The sequence below is a fragment of the Lampetra fluviatilis genome, chromosome 45 (genome assembly GCF_964198595.1).
Source record: "Lampetra fluviatilis chromosome 45, kcLamFluv1.1, whole genome shotgun sequence".
Lineage (NCBI taxonomy): Eukaryota > Metazoa > Chordata > Hyperoartia > Petromyzontiformes > Petromyzontidae > Lampetra > Lampetra fluviatilis.
The window spans coordinates 6,345,898-6,359,359 of record NC_136319.1 but is presented as its reverse complement, the minus strand read 5'-3'; the positions used below and the strand labels follow the sequence as shown (position 1 = coordinate 6,359,359).

General features: G+C 44.6%; 1 pseudogene; it reads right to left on the bottom strand.

Moving 5' to 3' along the window:
* Positions 1–349: 349 nt before the first annotated feature.
* LOC144947554 (E3 ubiquitin-protein ligase TRIM11-like) overlaps positions 350–13,462 on the bottom strand; it is a 33,607-nt pseudogene continuing 20,494 nt past the window's right edge.

The window sequence follows — 13,462 nt, the reverse complement described above, 5'->3', positions numbered from 1 at the left end:
TCAAATAGCTTTAAACTATTGTCATTGTAGTGCATATTTAATGTGGCGCTGCACTCTGATGTTGTAGGAGAAAACATTTATTAAAAAGTCTATTTAACTAAGGAGAACGTGTTGTCTATATTTATTTATGTTGCGCATTTTGACGTGACGTCACATTTCTCAACCCCCCCCCCCCCCCCCATCGTCACAAATGTCTGACCCCCCCCCCAGGTGCGTGACGTCATTCATGGACGGCCCCATAGGTGCTCGCTGACAGCACTTGCCCCAACAGCCTGTGAAGGCTACACGGGGGATCTGTGTATTTGTGTACGTGAGTCTGTGCGTTGTGCGCTGCTCACACTCCGTGCTCTCAGGACGCACGACTCAGATCCAGAATCCTCACTGATTCATCAACATCACCCACCCACAGTGCAGGGTAGAGCGGTTGACTAAACGAGTGGGGGATGGAGTGCAGCAGCACCATGGAGTCGGCGCAGTAAAACGACAGCAGCCCCGCCTCCCAGTGCAGGTGACACCCGACTCTCCGGGGAGGATCCCTCACCGTCACTGAGGTCCGTACACCACCATGAAGCACGTAGCAGCTGTTGTTATTATATTTATATAAAACCCAGGATGAATCGTTGTGTCCCAGCCCGCACTCTTTACCGCCCCCTTTCCGTGCGATCGTCCCGCACGCGACTCCAACCGCACAGTTCCCCTCACCCCCCACGTCCACCTCCCAGTAGTGCTGACCCGACGAGAAGCTCTCGGAGCACAGGGCTTGGTAGTTGCTATCAAAGCGGTGTGGGTGATCGGGGCGACCCTGGGAGACAGCGGTCCGCGTCACCGTCCTGAGGTCCGAGGAAATCTGGAGGATGTTGTGGGCCGAGTTTGGGTCCACAGTCGGTGAGCGTCCGTCTGCAGTAACGATAATCACAGTAGCCGTGTAACAACAGCACCACTATAACAATAGCACTCGTGCACTAACACGCCCGTACACTACAATAGAGCAGTGGCGGCTCCTGCAAAATCTCTCAGGGGGGGCAAATGTTTGGATGATTGATAAGGATAAGGTCCACCCATGCAATGGATAAATTAACAGCTTAAGCATGTAAAGGCAACTTCACTACTTTAATATTAATGAAAAATAAAGTGACTCTTACAATACATCTCCTTGTTTGTTTCTATTCTCACTATTATTACACTGCTTACATCACATTACTCGCTTAATACACTGCTTACTTATACTGAAATTTTGCTCTTCTCTCTTTCAAAGTAGCAAAGTGATCAATTACTCTCTCATTGAAAGCAGGCATGTTCCTGACTAGTTCCCTCTCCATGGAAAGCATAGCCATTGCATTCAGACGTTCCTGTCCCATTACATTTCTCAGGAATGTCTTGCTTCTCTTTAAGGTTGAGAAACACGTTTCAGCTTCAGCAGTTGTCATGGGAGTGGTTATGAGGATGTTCAACAGAGCAACAGTCTCTGAAAAAGTATCCTGGAGGTTGTACTTCAGCAAAACCTGGTACAGCGCTAGTGCACCACAGCAGCCCTTGAATTCTGGACTCTCATAAATGAGAGACAGTTCAGTCTTCAGCTTCGCCTTATTTAACATAGGGTATGCCCTGACAGTGATGTTCAGAGCCTCAACAGGGAATGTATGGCCATGCTGTTGAAACATCTCTCCTTGTAGCAGCGTGGCACTTACAAGGTGGTCGGTAAAGGAGAACTTTCTTTGGTGTGCAATACAGTATATAATTTAATGTTGGGTTTGTCTATGGCAGTATATAGTAGGGTGTAGACTCGTGTGATGTAAGAGAATAAAGTTTAGATGGAAGCATATTATATATATTCTTAGGTTTGTTCGGTAAAGTCACGTAGGTAAAACATCAAAATTAATGAAAATAAAATAAAATAAAAAACAAAAATCACGACGTTTTGGAGGCAACACAAGTCTCCGTCATCAGATGGGGCCGTCACAGCCAGATCAGCTGCATCAAGTGAGGCGATGATTCAAGATGCAATCCCTTAAAAGCGAGTTGAGGGGGGGAGGAGAGGGAGGGGGGAGCTCATCAGAATATGGTAGCCAATGGATGGAACGTATCGGGAGGGAGGGGGGGCGGGGCCAAAAGGGTGGGCTACGGCGTTGGAAGCGACTGTGCGCGAGCCACAAACTACTGCACACGCCAACACAATGGACAGAGAGGGGGAGGGGAGGTCTGATACACATGATAGACAAAAGAACGAAAATGCCCATGTTTACACCAATGCTGGCTGACCAATGAAGAGAGCACTGTTAAAAAATAACCGGGGATGTTAACACTCGGTAAAGTAAAGCAGAATAGTGCCTGTCAGATAAGATGGTCCAAATTTTTTTTTAATTAAGTCTTTTTTGCGTGGTTGATGCTATCAATGATGTTATCAACCACGCAAAAAAGACTTAATTAAAAAAAATTTGGACCATCTTATCTGACAGGCACTATTCTGCTTTACTTTACCGAGTGTTAACATCCCCGGTTATTTTTTAACAGTGCTCTCTTCATTGGTCAGCCAGCATTGGTGTAAACATGGGCATTTTCGTTCTTTTGTCTATCATGTGTATCAGACCTCCCCTCCCCTTCTCTGTCCATTGTGTTGGCGTGTGCAGTAGTTTGTGGCTCGCGCACAGTCGCTTCCAACGCCGTAGCCCACCCTTTTGGCCCCGCCCCCCCTCCCTCCCTCCCGATACGTTCCATCCATTGGCTACCATATTCTGATGAGCTCCCCCCTCCCTCTCCTCCCCCCCTCAACTCGCTTTTAAGGGATTGCATCTTGAATCATCGCCTCACTTGATGCAGCTGATCTGGCTGTGATGGCCCCACCTGATGACGGAGACTTGTGTTGCCTCCGAAACGTCGTGATTTTTGTTTTTTATTTTATTTTATTTTCATTAATTTTGATGTTTTACCTACGTGACTTTACCGAAAAAACCTAAGAATATGATTCCTTGCAGTCACGAAAGCTTCAAATCTAGAACATATTATATATATTTTTTACGACGTAGAATTGTAATGTATTACTTACTGTTAGGAACTCAGCGTATTGTAGAGTATATTTAGTATACTGATGATAATATGTAGTTTATACTTTAGTTGTTTACGTGGTGGTTTTAGTTACTGCAGCTACATACTATTAACACTCCTTCCCTTCATTAATGCTACCCTTATCCCCTCCCTTTGATGCTGCTAATCCTGCATAATGTACGGGCATAAATAGTACTATTCACATACCTGCATTTCCCATAAATATGCTAAATTCCTCTTGATATGCATATTCTTTTGTTAAGGCTCCCCCTTTCTTCCCCCCTTCCAACCCAGCTTATATACATGCTCCAAGCACGTGTGCTGTTTCATTCAGATGCTGTCGCCTCGACAGACCTGGTTTTCACCTGAGGACGGCTACTTGCGTTGTGGCCGAAACGTCGTGAGAATTATTTTATTATGTTTTATTTTTATTATTTTATTACTTCCCTTCTACGTGACTTTACCGAAAGAACCAAGAAGATGAATCCCTGCCGTCACGAAAGCTTTAAATCGAAATTCCACTAGGTGGCGACAAATAATATTGTTGACTGAAACGTGCTTACGTATGATGACGTACGCACGTTAGTGCGAGCCCTCCCGGAAGCCATAGAGAATGCATTGTAGCGCCTGCTGGTCGAAAAAAAACATCTTTGAATGTAAGTCTATGGGAACACTCTGGGCGATTCTCAGCCAGAATGAAATCGGCGATACTCCACAGGACGTGACATGACGCTGATTGGACTATATCCAGAGGCACAGTAATGGCTAGCGTAACTCTGTGGTTGAATGAGATTGTTAATGTGATTGAAAAAGTCCCTTTCACACTTTGGTGATGCGTCGCCCAATCGCCCTAATGAAGAAACCGCCCCTGCAATAGAGCAATTCAAAATGAGCATTATTATACAACGTTGTAATGCGTAGCTATCGGTGTGATGACATGTAACGGGCACTTTGTCAATCCACTGCTGAATGAGGGCCTCCCGACACCGTGCGGGTCGCGGGGGATATTTGACCATACTTCACCACGCCGGTCACCGCGCGTTGTTGAAGGCAGGTGGCGCGGCTGGCGAGAGCACAGAAGTACAGTACAGCAGGGCGTTTGTCTGCCCCGCCATCTACATGTTTAAAAGTCGAGCTTCAGTTCAATATTAACTGTGTAATAGATGTAAAACATGTGATGATACCATCAAAATGTGAACTGCTCTGTATATTCTAATGCAAGGCTGAAAACTTAAAATATATTAATTGCTTCCAACATGCATTTATTAAAATGTTTTTTTTCTCTTTTACGTGACTTTACCGAAAGAACCAAGAAGATGAATCCCTGCAGTCACGAAAGCTTTACATCGAAACATAGAACAATTGTTAAGTTTTTTCGGTAAAGTCACGTAAGTAAAATAATAATAACATAAAATAATAATAATAATAATAAGTGATACAGTAAATTTAACTGTGACGGTCCCACCTGAAGACGGAGACTTGTGTTGCCTCCGAAACGTCGTGATTTGAGATATTTTCATGTATTATTAGTTTTATTATTTATTTTTACCTACGTGACTTTACCAAAATAACCTAAGAGTATGAATCCTTGCAGTCACGAAAGTTTCCAATCTAGAATTAATTGTTAAGTTAAATCAATGAAGTTATAATAATAAAAAATAAAACATTCCAATTAGAAAGTAATAGGACTTTTCAAAAATCGCAGCCTTTGCGATTTGCTAATCGCATTGTTTCAAATTGCGACTTCGATTTGAAATCGATTAATCGTTCAGCCCCACTGTGCGGTAGTGCCCGTGGGAGGCAGTGGATCACAGCAGCAGCAGCAGCGTGGATATCAACACCGCCGTAGCGTCTCTGTGTGTGTACAACAAACACAAACATCTCCCGTGTGTCACCTTTCACAGGCTGGAGAGGCAAGTGGTGTTGGTGAGCACCTGTGAAGGCCGGCACGACACACGAGGTGTGTGTGATAGTGCAGTGATGTACACTCGTGTGTGTGTGTGATAGTGTAGTGATGTACATTCGTATGTGTGTGATAGTGTAGTGATGTACACTCGTGTGTGTGTAATAGTGTAGTGATGTACACTCGTGTGTGTGTGATAGTATAGTGATGTACACTCGTATGTGTGTGATAGTGTAGTGATGTACACTCGTGTGTGTGTGATAGTGTAGTGATGTACACTCGTGTGTGTGTGATAGTGTAGTGATGTACACTCGTGTGTGTGTGATAGTGTAGTGATGTACACTCGTGTGTGTGCAATAGTGTAGTGATGTACACTCGTGTGTGTGATGGTGTAGTGATGCACACACGAGGTGTGTGTGATAGTGCAGTGATGTACACTCGTGTGTGTGTGTGATAGTGTAGTGATGTACATTCGTATGTGTGTGATAGTGTAGTGATGTACACTCGTGTGTGTGTAATAGTGTAGTGATGTACACTCGTGTGTGTGTGATAGTATAGTGATGTACACTCGTATGTGTGTGATAGTGTAGTGATGTACACTCGTGTGTGTGTGATAGTGTAGTGATGTACACTCGTGTGTGTGTGATAGTGTAGTGATGTACACTCGTGTGTGTGTGATAGTGTAGTGATGTACACTCGTATGTGTGTGATAGTGTAGTGATGTACACTCGTGTGTGTGCAATAGTGTAGTGATGTACACTCGTGTGTGTGATGGTGTAGTGATGCACACTCGTGTGTGTGTTTGATAGTGTAGTGATGTACACTGTGTGTGTGTGTGATAGTGTGGTGATGTACACTCGTGTGTGTGTGATAGTGTAGTGATGTACACTCGTGTGTGTGTGTGTGATAGTGTAGTGATGTACACTCGTGTGTGTGTGTGATAGTGTAGTGATGTACACTCGTGTGCGTGATAGTGTAGTGATGAACACTCGTGTGTGTGATAGTGTAGTGTAGTCACTATTTCTAGATTTGAAGCTTTCGTGACTGCAAGGATTCATATTCTTAGGTTTTTTCGGTAAAGTCACGTAGGTAAAACATCAAAATTAATGAAAATAAAATAACATAAAACAAAAATCACGACGTTTCGGAGGCAACACAAGTCTCCGTCATCAGGTGGGACCGTCACAGCCGAATTAGCTGCATCAAGTGAGGCAATGATTCAAGATGTAATCCCTATCTGTTAGAGTTTTTAACAGACAACGAGACAAGAAGTCACAGCTTCTCGAGACGCTGGCCTTCCTCAAGAGATGCCGAGATAACAAGGTAATACCCATCGCTTTCACACTCACATCCGCTGCTGTGTCCTCACCGAACTCTAAACAGATCTTATTTAAAGCTAGCCTATCACTAATATCGGAGAGAATAAGGTTACTCCGATCTGAACTCGATAATTTAGACAAGACTCTTACAAACACATTTAATGTTAACACAAAAAATGTCACCTTCTGATTGGAACCACGTTGATAACATGACTTCTGCTTCTGCTGACTCAATGTCAGCCAAATGCAAAGCTAACCTGATTTCTAAATTCAACCTCCTATCTAAGAAGAAACTAGAGCCACACATCGCAAAGCTGGATGTTAACAAGACAGTGATTAATCAGAGTAACATCCCAATTTCTGACACTCTAAAAACGGTACTGGCCAAAGGACTAAATTTCGCCGTCACCCCTAAATATATACCAGTAGAGGATATGATTTCTCAGATTGATGTAGCCCTCAGAGGCATAGGACACATCCATGCGGATGTAGCAAGAGCTGAAATAGCTACTATTCTTAAGAATGCTAAGAAACCCACTAGTAACATCAGCAAAAATGAACGCTCTGAACTCGCGGACCTAAAAAAAAAAAGAGAGATGATATAGTCATCCTGTCGGCAGACAAGGGCAATGCCACGGTCATCATGGATAAAGATGCATACAACAACAAAATCCTGGACCTTCTTAATGATGGGAGTTACTCCAAAATTAAAAACGATCCCACTAAAAGCCTAACGACGAAAACCAACAGTATCATCACGAGTTCGACTTCCCTAATCGAACCAAGCAAACGTCCCTCTCTAAAACCATCAGCGGCAAGACCTCCCAGACTCTATGGTCTTCCCAAAATCCATAAGGAATGCACCCCGCTACGACCCATTGTGTCGACGATAAACTCTCCTACGTACAAACTAGCCCGTTTTCTATCAGATACTCTGCTCCCCTTCACAGGCAAGACCTCTTCGGCAGTACTCAACTCAACCCAATTAGTCTCTATGGTTAAGGACATGGTACTATCTCCTGATGACATCCTCGTCAGCTTTGATGTAGTATCTTTGTTTACCAAAGTCCCAGTACCGGACACCCTAACAATAATTGAGGACTTAGTCCAACATGGATTGAATTCTGATGCACCTGCGCTGGTTAGGCATTGCCTCACCAACACCCATTTTACCTAAAATGGCACCTTCTACAAACAGAATGAGGGTACCCCTATGGGCTCCCCTTTGTCACCAGTTATAGCTAACATGTTCATGGAAAAGTTTGAATCAGACGCCATCCAGACATCCACCCTGCGTCCTTCCCTGTGGAAGAGGTATGTGGATGACACTTTCGTCATCTGGCCACATGGCCTCCCAGCATTGAACCACTTCTTGGACCACATCAATTCTAGACACCCATCCATCAGATTCACCATGGAAGTGGAGAAAGACGGTAAACTACCATTCTTGGATATTCTGTTTTAGAGGAGGCCTGACGGATCCTTGGGACATTCTGCCTACAGGAAAGCCACCCACACAGATTCCTACTTGAAACCGGATTCCCACCACCACCCATCTCAAAAGAATTCTCTCATCAAAACGCTATACCACAGAGCCCATGGCATTTCTGACAAACACCACCTGACCGGTGAATTAAGACATGTACATCGGGCCCTCAGGATGAACGGATACTCTGACCGTACTATCCGCCAAGCTGTCTCTCCCACCACACAGAAACAGCCACATGAAACTCCGACCAAAACCATCACGTTACCATACATAGCAGGCGTGACCATAAAGATCTCCAAAATTCTAAACAAACATAAGATCCAAGTCCGATTCAGTACAGTGCATAAAATCCGTGATCTGATTCCATCTGTGAAGGATGTCGTTCCTGACTTACAGTATCCTGGAGTCTACAAACTGAGTTGCATTTGTGGTGATTGCTACATTGGAGAAACGAAACGTCATGTTTCTGATCGTGTCCGCGAGCACAAGTCAGATCTGAAACACGGCAGAACTGATTCTTCTCCCGTTGCCGATCATTGCTACAACTCGGTGGGCTCTCATGAAATTGTCTTTTCCGAGACCAAGGTTCTCTGCAAACCTCCCGGCTACCATCAAAGGTTTGTACACGAAGCCATACAAATATACAAACACAGACATAATTTCAACCGTGATGATGGGTACAGACTTAGTAATCATTGGAAAGATGTTATCAACTACGCAAAAAAGACTTAATTACACTTTTTGGACCATCTTATCTGACAGGCACTATTTTACTTTACTTTACCGAGTGTTAACATCCCCAGTTATTTTTTAACAGTACTCTCTTCACTGTTCAGCCAGCATTGGTATAAACATGGGCATTTTCGTTCTTTTGTCTATCATGTGTATCATGTGTTGAGCACTCCGTGCTGTCTTTGAGCCCCGCCCCCCTCCCTCCCGATACGTTTCCATTCATTGGCTACCACATTCTGATGAACTCCCCCCCCCCTCTCCTCCCCCCTTCAACTTGCTTATAAGGGATTACATCTTGAATCATTGCCTCACTTGATGCAGCTAATTAGGCTGTGATGGTCCCACCTGATGACGGAGACTTGTGTTGCCTCCGAAACGTCGTGATTTTTGTTTTATTTTATTTTATTTTCATTTATTTAGATGTTTTACCTACGTGACTTTACCGAAAAAACTTAAGAATATAGTCACTATTTAGTGATTTACACGGTCAACCAGGGTGAAGCCCTTGGCTGGCTGGCTGTCTGATAAACCTCTGAATATTCACAAATAATTCTAAAGGTTCCTTTGATTCTGAGAGCTCTAGGCATTTACAGTGAACCCTACGAATCCTAACGATGTCTGAGTGTATATCACGCTGCCTCAAGTACTAATAAATGAATCCTAAACATATCAGCCATAGCGTCTCTGTGTAAAAACTCACACAGCATAGCAACAGCATCCTCATTCAATAATACACACGTGTAGTGTTAATAGAGCTCATGTAATACTCCTTTACACTCGTGTGTGTGCTGTATGTTAACGTAGAGGTATTGCAATACATGAGCAATAGTAATGTATCTGTATGTATGCACAGTGATACACATGATCAGTCAAAGTTATACCCCCGTCTAACTCTGTGAGCCTCGGGTATTAATCTTGAACGCCAATAATCCTTAGGGTGCCTTAATTTGGAATATAGCAGCCTCGAGAATTATGAATGAATCCTGAGAATCCTAAGGCTGCCTTAGTCTGGTTATGAGCCTCTGGCATTATCAATGAACCCTATGTATCACAACGGTGATGTAGTCTCGCTCTCGTCTGGTCATGACATCCATTACAGAGAAGACTTATAGTCATAGATTAATATGCTACAATGGTTACTTTGGCCAACAGCATCCTCACTGGATAATGCACACGTGTTCGATCAATGGTGCTCGTGTAATAGTGAATTACACTCATGTGTGTGCGATATATATTGTCCAGGGAATACATTACCGTCATCACGTCTATCATTGTAGTGATAGATAAGGTTGGCTAAGGTTATGAATTAGTCTGGCTGTGAGCCTCAACCATTAACTGGAAAACCTAATAATTCTAAAAGTGCCTTAGTTTGACTCTCTGAGCATCAGGCTCTTGACATGAAGCCTTCGAATGTTTAAAGTGCCTTCGTCTGGATTATGATCCTTGGGTATTAACAATCAACCATTAAATTCTTAAAATTACCTTCATCTCGTTCTAAAATCCATAGGCTTTATCATTGAACCGTACGAATCCCGCAGGCTGCCTGTGTTTCCGCTTTTCCGATGTTTGCAAGATGTACTAGGTACTCATTAAGGCTGATCCGACCTAGGAAAGGTCCAGATTTGGTTCTGAACTGATGTTAGCCATGGCTGTGAATTGGCTGTTGGTGACCATGTTTGTATCTCAGTGCACAAACCATCCCATCCTCCCTGAACATCCGTATTCGCTCTCGCTCATCCATACACCTCCAATTATGTCGGTTGGCTTATTACGATGTGAAAGAGGTTCAACATTTATCCATAAAGACACTATTGCAAAGAAAAAGATACCCACGTATATTCTTAACAGAGTTTTTGGGTAAGTGCTGTAAGCAAGCACATATGAACGCCGGCATGGCACACGAGGGGTTTGGTAGCTAGCACCACGCCCGGCCGCCTTTGTCTCCCCAGTGGTGATGTTTACTACACACTGCACTAGGTACTCATTTGATGCTGCGTTGACCTAGGGAAGGCCCAGGACGGGTTCAGATAATGCATCGCTGGTGTTGGCTGTGACTGAGAATCGAACTCGGGTAGCCGGATTCATAGCAGAGCATGCTAACCACTACACCACCGCTCTGCAACATGTACGGGCACAATAATACGCGCAATAATACACAAGCACACGTAACAAGAGTTCGTGAAACTCACACATGAACGCCAGCTGGTTCCTTATCGCGGCGATGTCTTCTTCCTTGGGAGATGGAGGTGGAGTTCCCTTCTGAGCGTCTCTCCTGCGAGAGCAGAACCAGCAGTGACTCACACAGCCCGTGTCTTACACAGCACCAACACACACAGCACCATCACAGTATCATCATCACAGCATCATCACACCATCACAGAGCATGTGCCTTACACAGCATGATCACATACAGTATCATCGATCACAGCATCATCACACACAGCATGATCATCACAGCCAGTGCCTTACACAGCATCATCACACACAGCATCATCCACTCACACACACACACATCATCTACTCACACACACACATCATCCACTCACACACACACACACATCATCTACTCACACACACACATCACACACAAGGCGTCACCCAGTGTGTGAATCTGTGCAAGTTCATGAGTCCATACCGGTTTGTCTCCTTCAGGTGAACCTGCAGGAGTCAGACACAGTGCAGGGGGCGCGAGTCAGTTCACGTCCAGCTACGTTAACCACACGGTGATTGGTAGACGCGATGAGCTGGGATGCACTCAGCCATTCGCGTAATCCAGTGTTGTTGGTTGTAAACAAGGCAAAGCCGTGGACTCGTTCGGACTCGATGGTTCTCATCAGCAAAGTGTGGCCTCTAAAACCGTGACCACATGGTACCCGATGTCACGGGCAAGAGGCGTCCATAGCACTCGACATCGAGTCGCAGTGATTGTGACCCAACATTCAAAATAATGATCAATCTCTGGGTTTGTTTCACATGTCTGAGACTCATCAGCAGTCGGTGCTAAACTACAAATGCTTCTAACTTTACTGATGTTAAAGGTGCTTCTCTTTTCAGTTTTACTAAATGTTGGTCTATATTTGGTTACATGAATAATCAAAATTTAGCATCAAGTAGCCTGAATCTGTGGTAAATTACAGGGCCACGCTGTTACGGTTTTTAATGCCAACATCTGCACACATTACCAACCATTTATTAATTCGTGGGATTTGTGTGTTAATCGTTTATTTATTCTTTGGAAATTCAGCGGTAATTTTCATTTTTGTCAGAATATAGCATAGGCTATAGGTTGTGTTGAAGGTACAAGTTGTGTTATCCTGTGCTTTGTGATACATCGCATGTGGCACATATATAAATGCACAGACAGTCCTCGATTTACGAACACCGGCACTTACGAAACAGCTTCCTTGAAATATATATATTTTACATTGACTTAAAACGCGAACTCACACTGGCAAACTAAACCGCAGAACTATTTTTTCAGCGGAGCGATCCTCCGCGAGATATAATGAGTCAGCTGCACCCTCGGAGTGAGTGTGTGTTCATGTGTGTGCGCCCGCCGACAAACATGTCGAGCGGTATTATCTTTACATCGGTTGCGTGACACTGTGTGGATGCTACCTGGTCTGTCGCTCCACACGAAGCTTCAGATCTTCTTGGCCACAGTCATGCCCTCCCTTCTCTACACTTGCGAAACGTGGACCCCCCTAATGGAACATCTTCGCCGGTTAGAAACATTTAGGCTGGCCTGCCTACGATCCATCCTGGGTTTAACCAAGCTGGATGGTGTGAGGAGCTCACAAATCCTTGAAAGATCTGAACAAAGTCCCATCGTTGAGCTCCTCCGGCAGGCAAGGCTGGGTCATGTAGACCATATGCCCAGCGACCGCATGCCTAAACAGCTTTTGTTTGACCGGATAGGGGGGGCTAAACGGGCGCGTCACGAGCTAGAGAAGAGATGGAGTGATGTGGTAAAAGAGGATGGGGAGCTGAGTGGACTTGCTGATGACTGGTACTAGCGGTGTTAAGATTGACATCTGGGGAAGAGGTTTATGAAGGATGCTACTGCGCAGTTGGAGGCAGTGGCTCTCCAAAAACAATGGACGGCAGAGAACCGACGCTCACAATAACCAGCGGAGTGCCGGGTGGCTAATGCCCAGCAAGTTGGCACAGTAGGGGGCACAGGTGGTGAATTGGCCAGTCATCTCAGTTAGTTGACCCGTGGCACCTGGGTTTGCCCCGTGACCTCCTGCCGGTGGACGTTCAACACTTCACGTGGCCTCAACGTGGACATAACCTGGCACAAGCGCCGTGGTGATGTTACAGCCACTTAGTGGCGAATGGCGGTTGTTATTGTGTGGGGAGTGGTAGTGCAATGATTAGCGCGCTGCACTATCTACCCGGTAACACGAGATCGATTCAGACTCACAACCAACACCAGTGGCAATTATCTGAATGAGCGCTGGGCCTCCCCTACGTCGACTCGGCCTCAAATGAGTATTTGGTTCGGTGTGTAAACATCGCCACTGGGGAGTCAATAGTGGTCAATGGTTGTCGGGCGTGGTGCTCCCCACTCACTCCTTCGTGTGCCGTGCCGGCCTTCATAGTTGCTCCTCTTCAACAGTCTGTTCAGGCTATATGGCACATTTTGTCATTGGAGTGTGTCTGTGTGTGTACGTCTGTGTGTGTGCACGCATGCCCCGTGTGTGTGTTTTTGTTGTGTCTGTCAGTGCGTATTTGTCTTATGTGCGAGTGTGTGTGTGTGTGTTCAATTGTAGTGACTCATTGCGCCCCTTCCAACAAGCAAGATAGGATCAGGACTCAAGGTAAGTGAAAAGAAAACCGATTTTTTTTTCCAATTTATAGAACTTTATCTTACGTGTTACATACTATAGAATTATTTTACAGTGTTACATGATAATGTACAATATTTATTCTCATTTATTAGTTTAACAGAACTTCCATTTTTTGTTGAGCCAT